The sequence below is a fragment of the Triturus cristatus genome, chromosome 3_1 (assembly GCF_964204655.1).
Source record: "Triturus cristatus chromosome 3_1, aTriCri1.1, whole genome shotgun sequence".
In the NCBI taxonomy this organism is placed as follows: domain Eukaryota; kingdom Metazoa; phylum Chordata; class Amphibia; order Caudata; family Salamandridae; genus Triturus; species Triturus cristatus.
In genome coordinates, this window is record NC_140583.1 from 922,066,471 (window position 1) to 922,084,821 (window position 18,351).

At 42.6% G+C, this 18,351-nt stretch overlaps 1 protein-coding gene across 1 annotated transcript in view; it reads left to right on the forward strand.

The window, feature by feature from the left end:
* The window catches only part of CCDC148 (coiled-coil domain containing 148), an 871,149-nt gene that overhangs the window by 447,258 nt on the left and 405,540 nt on the right, over positions 1–18,351 (forward strand). The window lies entirely within an intron of this gene.

The following is an 18,351-nucleotide window of genomic DNA, read 5'->3' on the forward strand; positions in this document are numbered from 1 at the left end:
TGGTGCCTGACGATACTTATTCCAGAGAGCATTGTGGTGCATCCTCTGGATAAGGAGCCCGAGATAATCGAATGAATGTTTTCTTTGGCCAGTTTGGTGCTAAGATAGGCCAATGCAGTCAGTTTGCTGGGCTGCTATATGCAGGCCCTCTGGGACATGACCAGCGAGCGAGATCTTGACGGTGGTCCTCGAAGACCTTAGGGCTTCTCTGGTGCAAACTATGTATGATGGACCGGGCACGGCCATGTACATGGTTTGTGCTGGCCTAGATACTATTAACTACATGGGGATGGCAGTTGTGCTCAGCCACCACACATGGATGCATTCCACAACATTTTGCGAATGTGTGCAACCCTCTCTCATGGATATGCTCTGTGATGGCTCGCGCCTTTACGGTGAAAATTATCATTATGCCCTGGACTGTGTCAAGATATTCAGAGCAGAGACAAGAACACATAGAACACCATGTTTTTCTTCTAGCAGCTGTGGCAGTCTGCTTAGCTATGCCTCTCTGAGTGTACGTTTCCTGCTTTGATATTGCAAGCCAACATTTCTGTAACCTTATGAGGAAAACGTATAGGTCCCTCACCAATTTCTTAGTTTGTGATATGCTTTTGCCTATTTCTGTAGAACCAATAACATTGTTTATTATCATGTGCTTTAGCTGACATGTCATAATTCCAAATGAATGGTTTATTTTCCTGGAACATACAGTAGATCAGATAGTGTACTTCCAAGTGTCCCTTCATCCATGTGTGCCCGTTCACTTCTTTTTTATGTCATTTTCACAATAAGCATCATGGCCAATACTTTATAAGCAATTCTGGATTTCATGTGGTTTAGGCCAACGGAGTAGTTAGAAAATTAAAATACCCCCCAATTTGACCCAAAGCTCTGATGGCATGAAGCAAGTGGTGAGCCTGAACCTCCCTAGAAGAGCGGCTTTGTCTCTTCCATTCCTGCATCTATCCATTCATCCTTTCATCCACCTGCTGATATCCACCATTTCACCTTTACATTCTGTCTACTATTCATTCTTTCAGCCATCATTCAATCTTTCATCATTCCATCCATCCATTGGCCATTCCATCCATCCATTCACACATCCATTGTCTGTTCATGCAGCCATCCATCAATACATCCATCATTTGATATACCCATCAATCAATAAAGCCTTTCATCCATCCTTATATCCTTTTGTTCATCTGTTTACCCTTTTGATGTCAGTTTGCCATCCATCCATCCCCTCAGATTTCCATTTACTCTGTCATCCTTTTGCCCACCCACCCATCCATCCTCTCAGTTTTCCATTCATCCATCCATCTTTTCACCCCTCCATCTAGTCTCTCAGATTTCCATTTACTCTGCCATCCTTTCATCTCACCCACCCATCCATCAATCCATCTCACGGATTTTAATTTACTCTGCCATCCTTTCACCCACCCATACATCCTCTCAGATTTTCATTTACTCTGCCATCCTTTCACTCACTCATCCATCCATCCATTTTCCTGATTTCCATTAATTCTGCCATCCTTTCATCTACCCATCCACCTATCCATTCTCTCAGATTTCTATTTACTCTGCCATTCTTTCACCCACCAATCCTCTCACTCACACATCCTAACATAATTTCTTCCTTCTGTCTATTCCCGCATGCACCCATCCATACATTCAGCCACCCATCCTTTCTGCTGCCCATCTATTCATCTTTTCACCGACCCATGCTTTCTCCCACTCATCCATCTTTCCCCCACCCATCCTTTCATCCACTCAACCATCAATCCTTTTACCTACCATCCTTTCACCCGCTCATCTATCCATCATTTCATCTACCCTTCCTTTCACCCACTTGTTCATCTCCACATCCATTCATCATTATTTTCCTTTTCTATCTACCCATCTTTCTTTCTTCTGTATAAGGATAATTGTGAGTTTTTATCTGCCAAGTTACAGACAGAAGACGCCCATTAAGAATCCCACCGCGCTGCAGCTGCTAAAGCGGGGGCTCCACAAGTGTTCTGGCTTGGGTCCATGTCAGCTCTTTCAAACCCCAGTCTCTCACTGGCCTACATGAGCTATTCAGAAACTATGGCCAGATGTACAAAGCATTTATAAAGATGCAGATACTCCAGTTAGGAATTCGTGACTGCAAAATCTGCTTTTTTTCTTAATAAATGGTTTTATTGAGTATGAAAGGTCAGCATTACCGCTATACACTGGAAACAATACAATAGGACAAATGTCTCACCATTAACAACAGATCAATCGTGGTACCCGCACTCAGTCTTGAACTGACTGTCCTGATTACAGGTGGTTCATCAGTCATGGCAACATGCTGGTCCATACGGGATCGATGAAAGCCATGGGGCGATCTTACAGAAAACATGCTTCTAAACAATAGAGCCCAGCGGGGGCTCTGAGCTTAACAACAGTGTGCTGAGATGGGTAAGGAGTGGGGGGGGGGGGGGGGGGGGGAATGCTTTTCTTAGATGCACTAATCCCATTGTAGGAATCTGTAAACTGTTACAGACTTCTAAAATGGGACAGTGATCCCATACAGATTTGGTATTTGTAAGGGGTGTGTATCAAATACCGATTCGGTATACAATGTATCAATGTTTTTCGACTGAAATCCTGTTGCAAAGCATTGAAAAGTTGCCGACTCCCAAGTTCGAATGGTAACTGACTCAATGTTAACATTTTTTATTAAGGAATAGGCAATGGGCCAGGAGACAACTTTCAACCCTCAAACAAATGTAAAAAACAGAAAGCAGTACATCTACCTCCTAATCCTTAATATTTAAATCTGACAATCCATTGTTTATAAACATATCAAATGTTGCTGTGCCATATGCTCAATAAAAATAAGTTTTGTAATTGAGTTTTATTAACTAAAATGAATAGAAATGCATGAACACGTGCCAGATATCATATGTGTAAGCTAATAAAGGCAGCTGATGCTTTCTCAAACTCCAGACCCAAAATGAACCATGTCAACTAACTAAAATTGGCGGATTTGATTGAAAAATGACAATATGGGTTATGTATCGTGTATGAGTTGGTAATGTTAAATGTATAAGTCATTGCCAACCAAAAATAACAAGCACTGGCATAGCCAAGAGGTCTTGCCTTTGGGGCATTATAAGTGTTTAGACAGAGCTTTTGGCTTTGTTAACGTTTTTAATATGTGTTGTAGAACATTGTGAATGTTGTGCAGCATGTTAAAAATGTATGTTATAATAAAAAAAGTGTTATTACTATCTCTGTCACCTTATATCTAACCGAAAAAACATTATATAAAACTGAAGTATTGTACTAAAAACCAAAATTAATACACACAATGTGTTCTAGGTTATTTCTTTATGCAATGCTGTCAATTTTTCCATGCTTGTTGTAATGAATTTTTGTTATAGTTTTTATTGTTAGGTGTGGAATATAAACAACGGGAGGCTGGATGTTGTGATATAGTATTTTAATTGGATAGGAGTAGTGGAGAGTTATTTGTGGAGAATTAATAGATATCAAATATTTACGTCAAACTGAAGTGGTGTGGGGTGATGCTGAGGTGGTTGTGAGTAGTGGCGGAGGTGATGCTCAGGTGATCCGGAATTATATTGAGGTGATGCTGAAGTGGTGGTGCGCTGCTTCTGAGGCGATGCTGATGTGATGCTGAATGATACATAGGTGGTACTGAGTGAATCTGAGGACGTGCTGAATGATGTTGTGGTGATGAGTTATGCCGATGGTGTATAGCTGAACTGTGTGTTGCCAAGTGATGTTGTTTTTGTTTTGTGTTGAGGTGTTACTGTGTTGATGCTAATATTGTTATGTGGTGATAAGGTGCTTAGGTGGTGCTGTGCTGGTGCTTAGGTGGTGCTGAGTGATGCAGAGGTGCTGCTTAGTGATGCTGTGGTGGTGCTGAGTGATGCAGTGGTGGTAGTGAATGATACTTAGGTGGTGCTTAGTGATGTTGAGGTGGTACTGTGTGATACTTTGTTGGTGCTGTGTTTGTGTTTAAGTGGTGCTTAGTAATATAAGTCTGGTGCCACGCTGGTGCTGAGGGGATGCTGCACTGGTGTTGATGTGGTGTCGTGTTACTGCTGAAATTGTGCTGTGTTAGGGATTATTTGCTGCTGAGGTGGTGCTGCGCTGGTTCTGAGTTGGTGCTGTGCTAATTCCGTGGTGGGGTGAGTTGGTGATGCATTGCTGCTATACTGATGCTGTGCTGGTGCTGCACTGGTGCTAAATTGGTACTGTTTGATACTGATGTGGTGGTGTGCTTGTGGAAGGTGGTGCTTGTTGGTGCTGAGTGATACTGATGTGGTGCCGAGTGATATTGAAGTGGTGTTGTGTGATGCTGAGGTGGTGCTGATTGATGGTGAGGTGGTGTTGGATGATGCTGGGGTGGTGCTGACTGATGCTGTGTGGTGCTGAGTGATGCTGAGGTGGTGCTGAGTGATGTTTTGGTGATATTTAGGTGATGCTGCTCTGGTGATGCGTTTGTGCTGAGTTGTGGCTGAGGTGGTGTTATGTTGATGCTGTGGTGGGGCTGTGCTGGTGCTGAGTTGGTGCTGCACTCATGCGGAGGTAGTGCTGTGTTGAGGGGTGTTGTTGATTGATGCTTAGGTAATGCTGGGCTGGTGGTGAGGTGGTGCTGAGTGATGCTGTGGTAGCACTGAGTGATGCTGTGCTGGTGCTGTTCCGATGCTGAGGTGGTGGTGCTGCACTAATGCTGAGGTAGTGCTGTGGTGCTGCAGTGGTGCAGAGGTGGTGTTGAGGTAGTGTTTTGGTGCTGAGCTGGTCTGCGCTGGTGCTGAGGTCTGAGGTGGTGATGCACTTGGACTGAGTGATGATGAGGTTGGTGTTGTGGGAGTGCAGTTGCGTGCAGTGGTTTTGCATAGATGACTGGCTTTAAGGCAACTCTTCTTCTAAAAAACTGTGTGCCATATTTAAAGACGTGCTTTTCTTCTATGATATACTTTTATAAGCTTAACAGAAAAGTGAATTTAATAAAAAAAGTCCTTCACATAATTGGAATGCGCCATGTAAAGTGTTTTTTTTAAAGTCTGAAATATTTTTTCCTTTGGAGCACTCCCCACATACTTAAAAATGCATTTGCTTCCTTTTATTGTTATTTGGCATCACAGATACACTGCTCTCTTACTTTGCACTATGAAAAGGGAAAGTGTGAAACCCAGCAAATGGAAGATACAGTTTATTTGTTAGAGAAGGGAAATGTTACTACATATGTCTAAAACTGTAATTTTATATATGCATATTACATTTGGTTTATGCATAAAGTATAAGCATTTTGATCTATATATATACAATTTATGGCGGTGGGGTCCCTCGGCCGGGGTGGAGGGGATGCGCCTTGTAAGAAAAGCTGCAAGGTCCAGTGAGTTCACAAATGCTAACATTGGAAACATGGGCATCTGTGTGTAAAATTTGTTTATTAAACAGAAAACGAGAGAGCCACGTGGATGTGATGGTGGGGGCACGTGCAGTGGGCTGAAGGAAACACGCACCACAGCTGTGCACTGTGCAGTGGGGTGAAAGGAAGCACGCACCACAGCTGTGCACTGGGGGTGAAAGGAGGCGCACACCACATATCTGTACTGTGCAGTGTTGTGAAAGGAAGCACGCACCACTACTGTGCAGTGGAGTGAAAGGAAGCACTCGCCACAGCTGTGTACTGTGCAATGGGGGGAAAGGAAGCACGCACCACAGCTGTGCATTGTGTAGAGATGTCAAAGATAGCACGCACCACAGCTACGCAGAGATGTGAAAGGAAGCACGCACCACGGTGATGAAAAAACTCGAATGTTAAAAGGTGTGGTCCATTTTGAAGCTGTGTACTGTGCAATGGGGGAAAGGAAGCACACACCACAGCTGTGTACTGTGCAGAGATGTCAAAGGTAGCACACACCACAGCTGTGCAGAGGTGTGAAATGAAAGCACGCATCACTGTGCTGAAAAAGCGCCAATGTTAAAAGGTGCTGTCAATTTTTAAGCTGTGTACTGTGCAATGGGGCAAAGGAAGCATGCACCACAGCTGTGTACTGTGCAGAGATGTGAAAGGTAGCATGCACCACAGCTGCGCAGTGGCATTATTTGGCAGCCGGTGCTAGCAAGCATGTACAAAAAGCAAGTGCTAATAATTAAGTGCCCATTTGTGCACCGGCAGACACTGGCTCAAATTAAGCTCCCAGCAAGGGCCTGCGTTACGCCCCTGGATCGAGCAAGCCTGAAAAGCAATGTGGGGAAAGGAAGCACACACCACATCTGTACACTGTGCAGAGATGTCAAAGATAGCACGCACCACAGCTTGCTCAGTGGTGTAAAAGGAAGCATGCACCACGGTGATGAAAAAACGCTAATGTTAAAAGGTGCGGTCAATTTTTAAGATGGTACCGAAAAAGAGGCGACTATAGAGGCCAACTACAGAGTACAGCAAATGTCTTGACAATAACATACTAATACAAAGATAACGGTGCAGGAAGAGAGTGCTGACATAGATGAAAAGGAGTGCTGGAAAAAGAAGCGCGCACTCTTGTGGCGGTGGGGTCCGTCCCTTGGCTGGGGTGGAGGGGATGCCTTGTGGAGTACATCAGTGTGTCACATTATTCCCAACATAATAAACCCCTCTTGGGGAGGGGAGGGTTTATCAACACTGTTGTGGTACTGTGCCTTGCCTGCGTAACCACACAATATTGTATACATTTTGCAGTTTGTATAAATTTAGGTTGTGCGTCCATAATCCCCTCGATATGACGCTGGTGTGTTATCTTGTTATGCTAATGTTGCCGTGCCAATGTGGGGACAAAATGTTTAACCTTATTTAGAGAATGTTGAGAGGTGATAGTCATGCAGGTCAGTTACCTGCTGGCAGCTGTTGTGGCCGAGACGCTTCTATGTAGCAGAGTATCTCAATAAACCAAGTTGACTACGCTGGGTCTGGGAGTCCTTGCTTCATCACAGTTGGCTAGGAAACATCCCACGTGAGCCCTGTAGTGCAGTGGAGGTGTGGCTGTTTGCCGCGTTTGTGTCCCGCTCTGCTCCAGCACCCACTGGATGGAAGGTTACCAGCCACATCCATCCAAACAAGAAGAACGTTTAAAAAAGATACCATAATATGAAAGCATAAGTAAACAAATAGGGACAGGTGTATGCTCCATCCGCTGGGGGAGGCACTACTTCAATGTAGTGTTCAGGAGGTGTAAAGCTGTTGAAAGCATCTTTCTTTCATCCTTTTTGACCAATAGACTCCTGGGCAATACATTTATTTTCAGCCAGGCCGACTACACGTGTGTCCTTGGTCTTTGGCACCCAGTTACACAGATAAGTAAACTCCACCTGATTGATAATGTAACAGTCTGAATTATTCGTTGTGGCCTTAGAAAATATGACAATATGGTTGATTCTTAAGGCAGTCTCTCACACCCAAAATACATTATTTTAAGAGGATGTGTGATGGGCAAGCTAAGGCCTTTTCATCAGCTTTGTTCACTGTACCCAGCACCCAGCGTCCTAATATTCGATCAACATTTCACAGAAACAGAAGTACCCCTCTTTAGAGCAACAAACAGTTAATAAGAAAGGCTTCTAAGACATATCTCTTCGCGGGGATACCAGCCTATGTCCCATGCCTCAATGTGGCCTGCTCCGCCAGCGCTGCCTAGTATCTTGTAGGTGAAAAGCTCCTTACAGCGTTCACACTCATGGAGGGAATTTTCTCATTGTGCTCATTCACAAGTACAGGCTCTTTGCTTTCACCCTCATGGACCATAAGCTGACTTAATTGACATTAGGGTTTCTGACCCTTACCATCTTGCATGTTTCCACCCATTGAAAGCAGCCCAGTTTCGGTCTGACCCTTGCCTCTTGTTAGTTTAATTTACCTGATATGTTCGAACCCCCCTTAGAACCTAGACACGACAAACCTTCAGGGGCATTGTCAAACCCTCGCTTTAGCAGCTGCAGTAGGGGTGGATTTCTTGATGGGTCTCTTCTGTCTGCAGCTCAGCAGACAAGACTCATAAATAACATGAACGAGTTGAGTGAGTGAAAGGATGGATAGGTGTGAGAGTGAAAGGGGAAATGGGTGAGTGAAAGGGTGGATGGGTAGATGTATGGATGAATGAGTAAAAAGATTGATGCTAGGATGGATGAGTGAAAGAATGGTTAGATAAATGAAAGGGAAAGGGTGGATGGATAATGAAAAAGGATGGGCAGATGAGTTAAAGGGTAGATAGATAGATGGATGGATTGGTGAAGTGAAAATTTGGATGGATGAACGGAATAAAAGGGTGGATAGAAGGATGAGAGAAAGGATGAATGGATGAGTGAAAGGATGGAGCTGTGGGATTGTGAATTCCCGATTTTAACAGCTCACACCCTTTAACATAGGGTGGAATCCTTGATGGGCCTCTTCTGTCTGCAGCTCTGCAAGCAAAGGCGAATGAGTGAGAGAAAGGATGTATTGATGGATGAGTGAAAGGATGGATGGGCAGGTGAAAGGATGGATGGATGAGTAGATGAATGGATAACTGAGTGAAAGGGATGGTGGATAGTTTGATGAAAGGATGGATGGATGATGAGAGAAGGGATGGATAGATGGATGAGTGAGTGAGTGAGTGAAAGGATGGATGGGTGAGTGAAAAGTAGGGTGAATGGATGATGTGAGGATGGATGGATGAGTGAGAGAAAGGATAAATGGCTGAGGGAAAGGGAAGGATGATGAATGGATGGATGGATGGATGGTATGAGTGACAGGGAGACTGGATGGATGAAGTGAAAGGGTTGATGAATGGATGGAGTGAAAGAGTGAATGGATGGATGAGCAAAAGGATAGATGGATGAGTGAAAGGATGGAGGGATGAGTGAAAGGATAAATGAGTGAATAAATGAATGAATGGATGAGTGAAAGGGAGGATGGATGAAAGGGTGGATGGATGGATGAGTGAAAAAATAGATGGATGTGTGAAAGGGAGGGAGAATGGGTGGGTGGATGAGTAAAAAGTCTGTGTGGATGAGTGGATGGGTGGATGAGTGAGTGGTTGGGTGAGTGAAATAGTAAATAGGTGGATGGATAAGTGGAAGAGTGGAAGGAAGAGTGGGAGGTTGGATGGATGGATGAGTGAAAGGGAGGATGGATGGAGGGACAAGATGGATGGATGGATGGATGGAATGAAGGCGTAGATGGATGGATGGATGACAGAAAGGACAGATGGATGGAAGAGTGAAAGGGTGGATGGAGAGATGGTTGAGTGAAAGGGTGGATTGATAGATAGATAGACGGGTAGATTTGATGGATAGATTTGAAGTTGGATAAATAGGTATGGATAAAGATGAGCAGACAGACAGAAAGATGAAAGACTGCATGATAGATGAAAGAATGAATGGATGACAGAATGTAAAGGTGAAATTTTAGGTATCAGCAGGTGGATGGAAGGAGGAAAGAATGAATGGATAGATGCTTGGATTTAAGTGACAAGAACGATCTTTTGAGGAGGGTTTAGAAGACTTGCTTCGTTTGCTGGGTGCCATAAGAGCTATGGATTGAAGTGGGGGGTATTTTAATTTACTGGCTACTTCCTTGCAAACCTGACCTACCATAACTACCACTGCCTAGTTTCACTTACTGGGCCTACATGCAAGTGCTTGGCTAAGGGACAATTTCCTTCACACCTTCACATTTTATTGATTGCATACACTGACCTTCCGTCCAATGCCATCTAAATGACCATGTGCCAAAATCCATCTCTGCTTTCACTCCTCATGTGACGACCATCTAAGATTTAGACTTTCACAATATATCAATTTTGATGAGAAACTATTTTTTACATAAACCATAAGACCCCGAAATTACAAAATATATTCTTTGTATTTTATTTAAACAAGACATAATGTATTTCACAATACTCCAAAAATGCATTATTAGGTCAATTACCACTGGTAAACAATTCTAAAGGTTGAAACACGATTAACCACTAGGAAGAAGTATTTTCATGCAAAGTGAATTTTTAGGAACATGCGCCAGTCAAGCTTGCATGCACTCATACTCAATTGGTCTAAGCCCAACTCCAAATACGCTGGTCATTTCCCATCTAACTTTAGTTTACTATACATAGTGCAAGAGCGCATCAAGAAAATGGTCTCTTAGTTCACCCTGTCTGCAAAAGGAGAAAATCTAGTGTTTAATTCTTTCTTAAATGCACTCATTTTAGTTTTTAAAGAACTGTGGGACACATTTAAGAGATTAAAGAAGAAAATAACCTAGTGGTGATTGAAACAGCCTGCTTAGCCCTTTTTTATTTAAGGAATTATCATCAAAGTCGGCAAAGTCTCAAAGTACTATTTAGTGCTGACACTCATCCCGTTGTGCAGGACGCCTCCCGTCAGAGGACTTCCTCGTCTACAATGCTCTGTTACCTGGGAGGAGGCTGGGCAGAGCTATGAAGCAATATTTACTGCTAACACACTGCGTGGTTGAAGTCCAGGCCAAGAGCAGGCCTAACTGTGCTCGTCAGAGCCCGTACGAGGCTGGGATGGGCCTCCCCTGTTACTAGCACCACCAATCCTGTGATGAACAGTGATAAAAACAACACCCATTTTAGTAACCGCAAGGCAATTTTAACCTACGGATGACTTCACCTCAATTAGAGGACAAGTTATGCTTGCCCGCAAAGATTTCATGCCCCACATAGCTTGCTCTTGTAAGGCAGAACTACAATTTTTCTTCTGCACCCTTATGTTCCTCATTAGCCAATTAGCTAAGGAGATAGACCGAGTCATCCTTTTTTTCATCTAGAGTAACATGCCTACAATAAGTCATCTGCATATTAGATTAAAATAGAACCTCAGGAGACAACCATAATGTACACATGCTTCTTGAACACCTAAGAAAACACTGAGGAGGCTTTGTAAAATTTTGTGGTAGTGCGGTCCAAGAACACTGAGACACATGGAATGTGAGCAAAAAAATATACTGACTCTCGTCATGTATGGGGATGGATGGAGAAGAAAGCAGAACAAAGGTCAACCTCAGTGAACTATTGGGTATTCAAGAAAGAATGGTGGGGTTGGGAGCCATGGGGAAGCTAGGGATAACCACATTGTTAATGGTGCAAAGGTCTTGTATGAACCTGTACACTTTGGCTCTACCCATTTTGCATATCAGGAGAATCGGGGTGTTACATTGACGATAACCGGGTACTAAAACTCCCTGCTTATAATGGCTACTATGGGACAGATACCTTCCTGTGATTCAGGTTGTAAGAGGTATTGAGATATCCTGTGTAGCTATTTCTGAGGGTTGACCTTCACCTTTATGGGTTCCATCAAGGAGATGTTGATGGTATCTATGAAAGCAATTTGGTTAGTTCAGGACAAGCCACCTTCCTCACTTTACTGGGCAAAGTAAGCATTCACATAGTGTCACAACTACCTTATTTTGTTGTTAAGGTATATTCAAGAAAGTACAATTAAGCTTACATAAAATTAATTTAGGAAATTTGGCAGAAGTGTAGAATGAAGCGGTATAAAAATTCAAATGCAGGATAGATATTTTTGGGCAGTTTCTGTCTCCACAGTTGCTGGGGGAATGACAGCAAACACCGCACACAAAACTCATTGTCACTGTTAGTAATAATAGTACTAAACATCCTTCTGTGTAGGAGCTTCCCATGGTTGTTTGGTACTCTACTTCCAAGTGTGTTTTATTTACCTAAAATATTTAACCAATGCCGAAGCCTACTTGCTGATGGCATAGATAAAGCATTTTATTACCAAACATATTTGTTATATTCTCTTTCCTTCTCCAGGGTTGTATAGTGGGACTCTTTCGGAACCCTGTCTTAGTTTCTCCTTTGTCCCCTGCCCCCCCTCCTCTTTTCACCCCTTGGTACATTCCTTCTGTTAAGCCAGAGGCTGCCTTGGAATGTTGACAAGAGCAGCCTGACTGGCAGAGTTTGTTGGTTGCTGTGCCCTGTACTCGACGTGCTTGTGGTGGCAGAGTGGAGGCCGTAATAAAGGAGTTTATCACTTACCTATTTCCAGTCCACTTTATAGCAATATTTATTATTCTTTTAAAGATTACAATGATACATCTTCAGAATGCATAAATGGATAGCAAGAGTATAGCACGTTGATGGTTTAGAAGAACATAAACATTCCAACTTGTAGCGGGCGACAACCATCTAATAGTATTGATGCATCATGACTTCTTGCCAAGGAGCAGAGCAAACATTTTTGGGCAGCAGCAATGTATGAAGGTTGCAACAATCAGGAAGGCCCATTGTTGCAATCATTCTGTTGAATTTCAAATTAAGGACTATATCTCAATGTATAGGTGGAATATTGTGAATTCGTTCTACATGGTGTGAGCTTCAAGTTGATTTGTCGATATTGGTTCCATTCATAAACAATCGTACCAGATCCTCCTCTGTTACAATAACATCCCCATTGCCTCTCCCTTAGCGTGTGCAGACAGCAGTTATGTTCCTTTAGCCGCAGACCGGTGTATGATTCATTTAACCCATTATTTCAATGCAGGGACCCAGGCGCTTGCTTTGGGTGCTTCAGCAATGATTAAAGCCAGTTCTCAGAACCTGTTGTCCAGTTTATACTTCCTTGATCAGAGCATTAAGCTTAATAGATGATAGAGATATTTTTCCTGTTCTGCCCATAGCTCCTTTCACGGATACCGAAATGTCCCAAAATTCACCAAGGCCAAATTCAGCATTGCATGCCAGGATCATTTAAAAGAAATCTGCCTCTGATACCCTGCATTGGGGACAAGAAGCAGATGAGGCCGGGTATATCATGGGTAAACATTTAAAAGTGAGGTGTGCTCTGTGCAGGAAGTTGAGCTGTATGAGTTTGAGCCTCGAAGAAATTTTGGGAGTTTAATTTAAAAGTACCTGCAAGTTTCTAACTCCCAAGTCTACTGCCACAGCAGCTGACCATTTCTCCCATCGGTCAAACAGGTGAGGTTTAGTTTTTGCATTAATGTCCTGTTATATAGTGTTACCACCTGCTGGCATTTATCATAGATAATCACATTTTCTTTTAATTGTTATACGTGGCTTGGTTCCCTGGTGTATGACTGCCACAAACATGCTTCAGGTTACAGTAGTAGAGGTATATTGGTACTCTGGTATTTATTCAGACCGTTTAAAAAAAAGCCTGGACTGCCGAATAGGTAGTGCGTTTGGCGCTAGTTTAAGTACTATACTGGCCTGTGTTGGTATTCCAATTGCACACCCTTTAATGCTGATGGAATAGAAAAGAGTTGTTTCTTGGCAGACTCTGCACATTAGCATAATGGTCTGGAGGAGAAGGGATGATGCAACTTAGCCTCTTGTATAAGAGGAACCTGCTCATTTCCAATATCTGGCCATGTCCCTGTGTGCAACACTTATTGGAGCCGCGCTCTGAGCCTAGCAGCAAGCCTTCTACTTCCTGTTGTGAATCTATCTGGTAATACATTAACAAATGTATGTGTTCCAGAAGCAACAATGTTAAAGGGATGGAGCCCAAAAAACAGTATTCAAACCAAAAGGGCACCGTATTTTATTCATTTAGTTCACTTTTGATCACCGGTTCTAGTTTTTGGCTCTTTATTATTGCTTGATTGTTAAGCTAGTTTTTATTTCTCTCTGATGCTGTCTCTTTCGCTCTCTCTCACACAAATAAACTCCCTCTAAACTCTACCTCAAACACACTTGCACGGTCTCTTCCTTCTCTCGTTATAAGTTTGGGTCTGGCTTATATGGTGTGGCTTGACAGCGCACGTGTCGCCAGACAATTATATGAGTACAACTAGAGAGGGGTTTTTGCTCTACCCACATGTTGGGAGCCAAAAGTACACGTTTTGATTGGGCAGAAGTTAGGTGCTTCCACAAAAAAAGTGCTTGCCCTCCACCAGCTGTGATCATTTTGTCTATTTATCCAGCAGCCTGAGCTTGAACTTTCAGAGCACTCACCGACATTGTAATGCTGTAAAAGTGTCTTAGATAACTAGATAATTCATTGTGTTTTTCTTTCGTTGGCTGCAGCACAGATAGGAGGAGAGCAGTCATTAACCAACATGGATGTTTGGGTCTGGCTTGACAATGCAACTGCCATTTCTCCTTTTAACCTACAACGCCAATATTATTCTACAGTTCTTTGCTCCCACAAAAATACATATGCTATTTACTTGTAATGCTTCACATTATCACACAACATTCCTTTAAAGCCAGAACTATTGCCGTTGCCAATGCTTGTTTATTGAAATTCAGCCACTTAGCTTATACATATTAGCAATGAACAATATAAACCACATTTCAAAATGCTTGTGTAGTAGAAAGTGAATACATCAGAAAGGGATGTATAAGGAAAGAAGGACAAGGGAATAAATGCAGAAATGGAGGGGAGACGGCCTGTTTTCCGTTTTTCATCCTAACCAAAGGGAGGGTGACTTGCTTAGGATAAGCTGGATAGTAATGGAATCTCATAATAGTTTGGTTTTAATCTCTTTCAGAATTTACTCCCTCTCTCTCTCTTTCTCTTCTGCGATCTCACATGCACCCACGCTCTGCCCCCTCCGTCTTTCTGCTTCTCTGTCTCTTTCCTCTCTTGTCTGTCTCCCCCCCACACACACATTGGGATGCTTCTTGTTTATGTAACTTCCTCTATCAAGCACAGGTGATCAAGAATGTATTGGCCTGATGATATGAAACATCACAATTCTTGTTGACTGTTGATGCAAGTGAATTGAATTCAAGATGTACTGTAGACAAAACGTACAAAATGCAAACTACTGCCTAATGGGCATCATGTACTAACATTCCTAATAAGAAATTGTGAATTGAAAATAATAACGATTCACAATTAGCAACTTTTTATTTGGAACATACCAAAATGTATCAGGTAGATTGCAAATTGCAACCCACTATGACTGGCTAGATTCACAGGGAAGGTGCCCTGCTGGGGCCAGCAGACCACCATGTCTATAATTGCTTTTAAATAAATATTTTTTTTAATGAAGCCTCTTTCCCTAAAAGGAAAAGAGTAAGCATTTAAACAATGAAATCGAAAATTTTACAACCATATTTTTTTAGGTGCAGGCTCTGGTACCAGGGAGCACTGTCTACTCCGAAAAAAAAGCTTTGTCCACATTCACCAAGAGAAAGAGCTCACATTTGCGAAAGGTCACCACCTCATTTGACTTGGCGTTAAAATATGAATGTTTTGCGACCAGATTTTGGTTGCGAAACATTAATACGTAACTTAAGGAATTGTTATTTGGAAGGGATGCCCTTTACACCCCAATTCTAAATATGGTAATTACTTATAAACCTAAATGATTTAGTAACATGTTACTGAACCACATTTTGTTTTTTTGTATGTTGTCTTGCAGCTGCAAAGGCTCTGTTTCGACCTTTGTACTGTAAAATAGCTTTGTACATTAGGCCCCGAATCCCACATCCCTGCTTTAGAGGCTCAACCCTCAGTACAATAGGAATACTTTCCAAATTCGTGTTTAATATCCGCTTGGGCGCGCAGAGATGCTGGGGCAAAGAAAGTTTTCCGGGTCCAGTATCACGCCTGGGGATAAGTCTACGTTAGGGAATCTGCGGCTAGTAGTCTCTATCAGATTTTGTGTTTAATATCTGCTTGGTTCTAGCCTTAATGGAGAGCTACTATGTGCTAGAATAATAACATTAATAAAATTGGAAACCGGTCTGACAAAAGATTGAGTTCTAGTGTAAGCCATTTAATTAAGTCTCTACCATAGATAATAGCTCTGCCGGTCAATTGTGTTACATACTGTCTTTCTCTGAAGCTAGTAAGCCCATCGAAGAGGAGCCATAATCTGAAATACTAATCTATTTTATAACTTTGTGCTTGTCGCTGCTGATGACATTCTCTTTGCATACAGCAATTCGGCCATTAAACAGACTATCAGCATCTCTTTCCAGCTACTTTAAAATAGATTTCATTCATCGGCTCATGAAAAGCTTATATGTTATAACTTCAAAGTTATTATATTGCTCTTTTTGAGAAAGTCGACATGATTTTTTCTTGTACTTTGGATGTAACCCACTTAATAGGAAACAAGATAGATGTTGTAATTTGTGTTTAATCTCCCCACACAGATATTATAAGTCACATATATTAAATGTGCTTACTTGATCTGTTGCACTGGGTGGGAGGACTAACACCTACATACCATGCTTTGTTACTAATCCTTTTATTGTGTAATCAAAATGACCCCCACTAAGACTTGTAGTGGAAATAGTTTACAAATGACATCCCAAATAGGTAATTTATTCAAAAATATTATCAGTCTATCAAGCTGTACTTATATAGCGCAGCTTATCACCCTGTGAGGGTATCCAGGTGCTGGGCTGCAGGTCTCAGTTGAAGAGCCCGGTCTAAAGTCCCTTCCTGAAGTCTGCCAATGAAGGAGTTGTTCAAAGGTGGAGGGGTAAGGCATTCCAGGATTTGGCTGTGAGGTGGGAAAAGGATTGACCTCCGGTGAGGCAGCGATGGATACATGGTGTCTGTGCAAGGGCGTGGTGGGCAGAGCGGAGGTTTCTCTGTGGTTGGTGGAAGTGCAGGCGGTGGTTCATGCATGCCGGTCCTTGGTTGTGGAGGGCTTTGTAGGCGTGGGTCAGAAGCTTGAAAAGGCATCTCTTCTGGATGGGTAGCCAATGGAGGTCTCTCAAGTGTTGGGTGATGTGGTACCTTTTGGGTAGGTTGAGGATCAGTCTGGGTGTTACTTTCTTGATCGTCTGGAGTCTTCTCAAGAGTTCGCTGGTGGTACCTACATAGAGTGCATTGCCATAGTCCAGGTGGCAGGTGATGAGGGCCTGTGTCACTGTTTTTCTGGTGCTGGTGGGTAGCCATTTGAGGCTGAGGATATGGTGTTGACCTGTCATTTCATCGAGTGTTCACTGTCTAGGACGATGCTGAGGTTGCAGGCGCTTTCTTTCGGAGTGGGTCCTAGTTTCGCTGGCCGCCATGAGTCGTTCCAGAGGGAGGTGTGGCTGCCAAAAATGAGTCTTTTATCCACACTAGACTGTGATCATATAAAACACATAATTGTATAAATAAAAACATGAAGTTTTCAGGACCCTTGAATATGCTAATGGTGCTGTATTTCTGGGTTTATATACCCTACTACTTAAAGATTAGTCTCAACTATTGATTGAAAAAAGTATCCATATCTTCTTCAGATAATATTGACAACTTTTTGTCATTCCCTTGTCAGGCCTCTGCAGGCAGTGATGGGCTGGGGCTTCTGGACTCACACCCAGCGAGGAGCTCAGGTTAGGTTGGTAGGATCTGCGCGGCAGCAAAACTCTGGGGTGATTGCGATAGACAGGAGTGCTGCAGAATGACATGCAGTTTGGCAGAGGTGGAGATTATGTACACATGGACATGGCAACCAGTGGATGTGAGTATCATTGTTCCTTGAGAGCTGTGTACAGTTCAATCCAAGATGGTGACCATTCTCATTTGAACACAGAGCGGATTTCCCATTCATAGATGGCTGATGAACAACAGGAAATAAAGGAAGGGGTCATGTCTGGGTGACTGGACACTATAAAGCCACTATCAAAGTCCATCGATAGAGCATGCCAACATTGCTTTTGGTTATGTTCTGAACTAGCCACTGAGTGTGTCTTCTGGCCTTTTACTATGCCTTGCACCTTATTTGTTTTCTTGTACTTCCAAAGCTCTTCCTTGTATATGTTCTTGTAGTGTATGTTACTTGCTTCCAGTGATCACTCTACCGGATCTTCACCCATCTCTTTCTACCTCCCCAAAAGTGTTAAGAGTGAGGCACCTGCCGTATCAAAGAAAAATGCGAGTGCATTGTCGCAGTTCCTTTGACTTTATCCTAAGAAAAGCAAGAAATGGACAAGGAAAACAGACCAAGGCTGCAGTATGGAGGTGGATCACAACTTATATTCCGGTAGAGGCCTGCCTATGTGACTATACATCCCACTGCCATTAACCCCACCCATTTTATCAGCTGCTCCTCCCTGAAACGGCAGAAGAGAAGGGTGGAAAATATTCAAAAAAAGGCATAAGGGGCGCAGATAGAATAAATAATAATTGGAACACTAGTCTGATGAGGTTGGCACCTTTGAGAACTCACTGCCATATTGAGATCACTGAAGTGAAAAGTACTAGAATGAGCTGTGACAACACTTTTTCTTTCGATGTTGAATAATTTAATGTCCTTTTTTGTAATTGGCTAGTTGAGGAATGTGTTTTTTATAATTAGTTCTAGCTCAATTGATAGTTCATAAAGATTGTATTGCATATTGTTTCTAGATTGTTTTATTC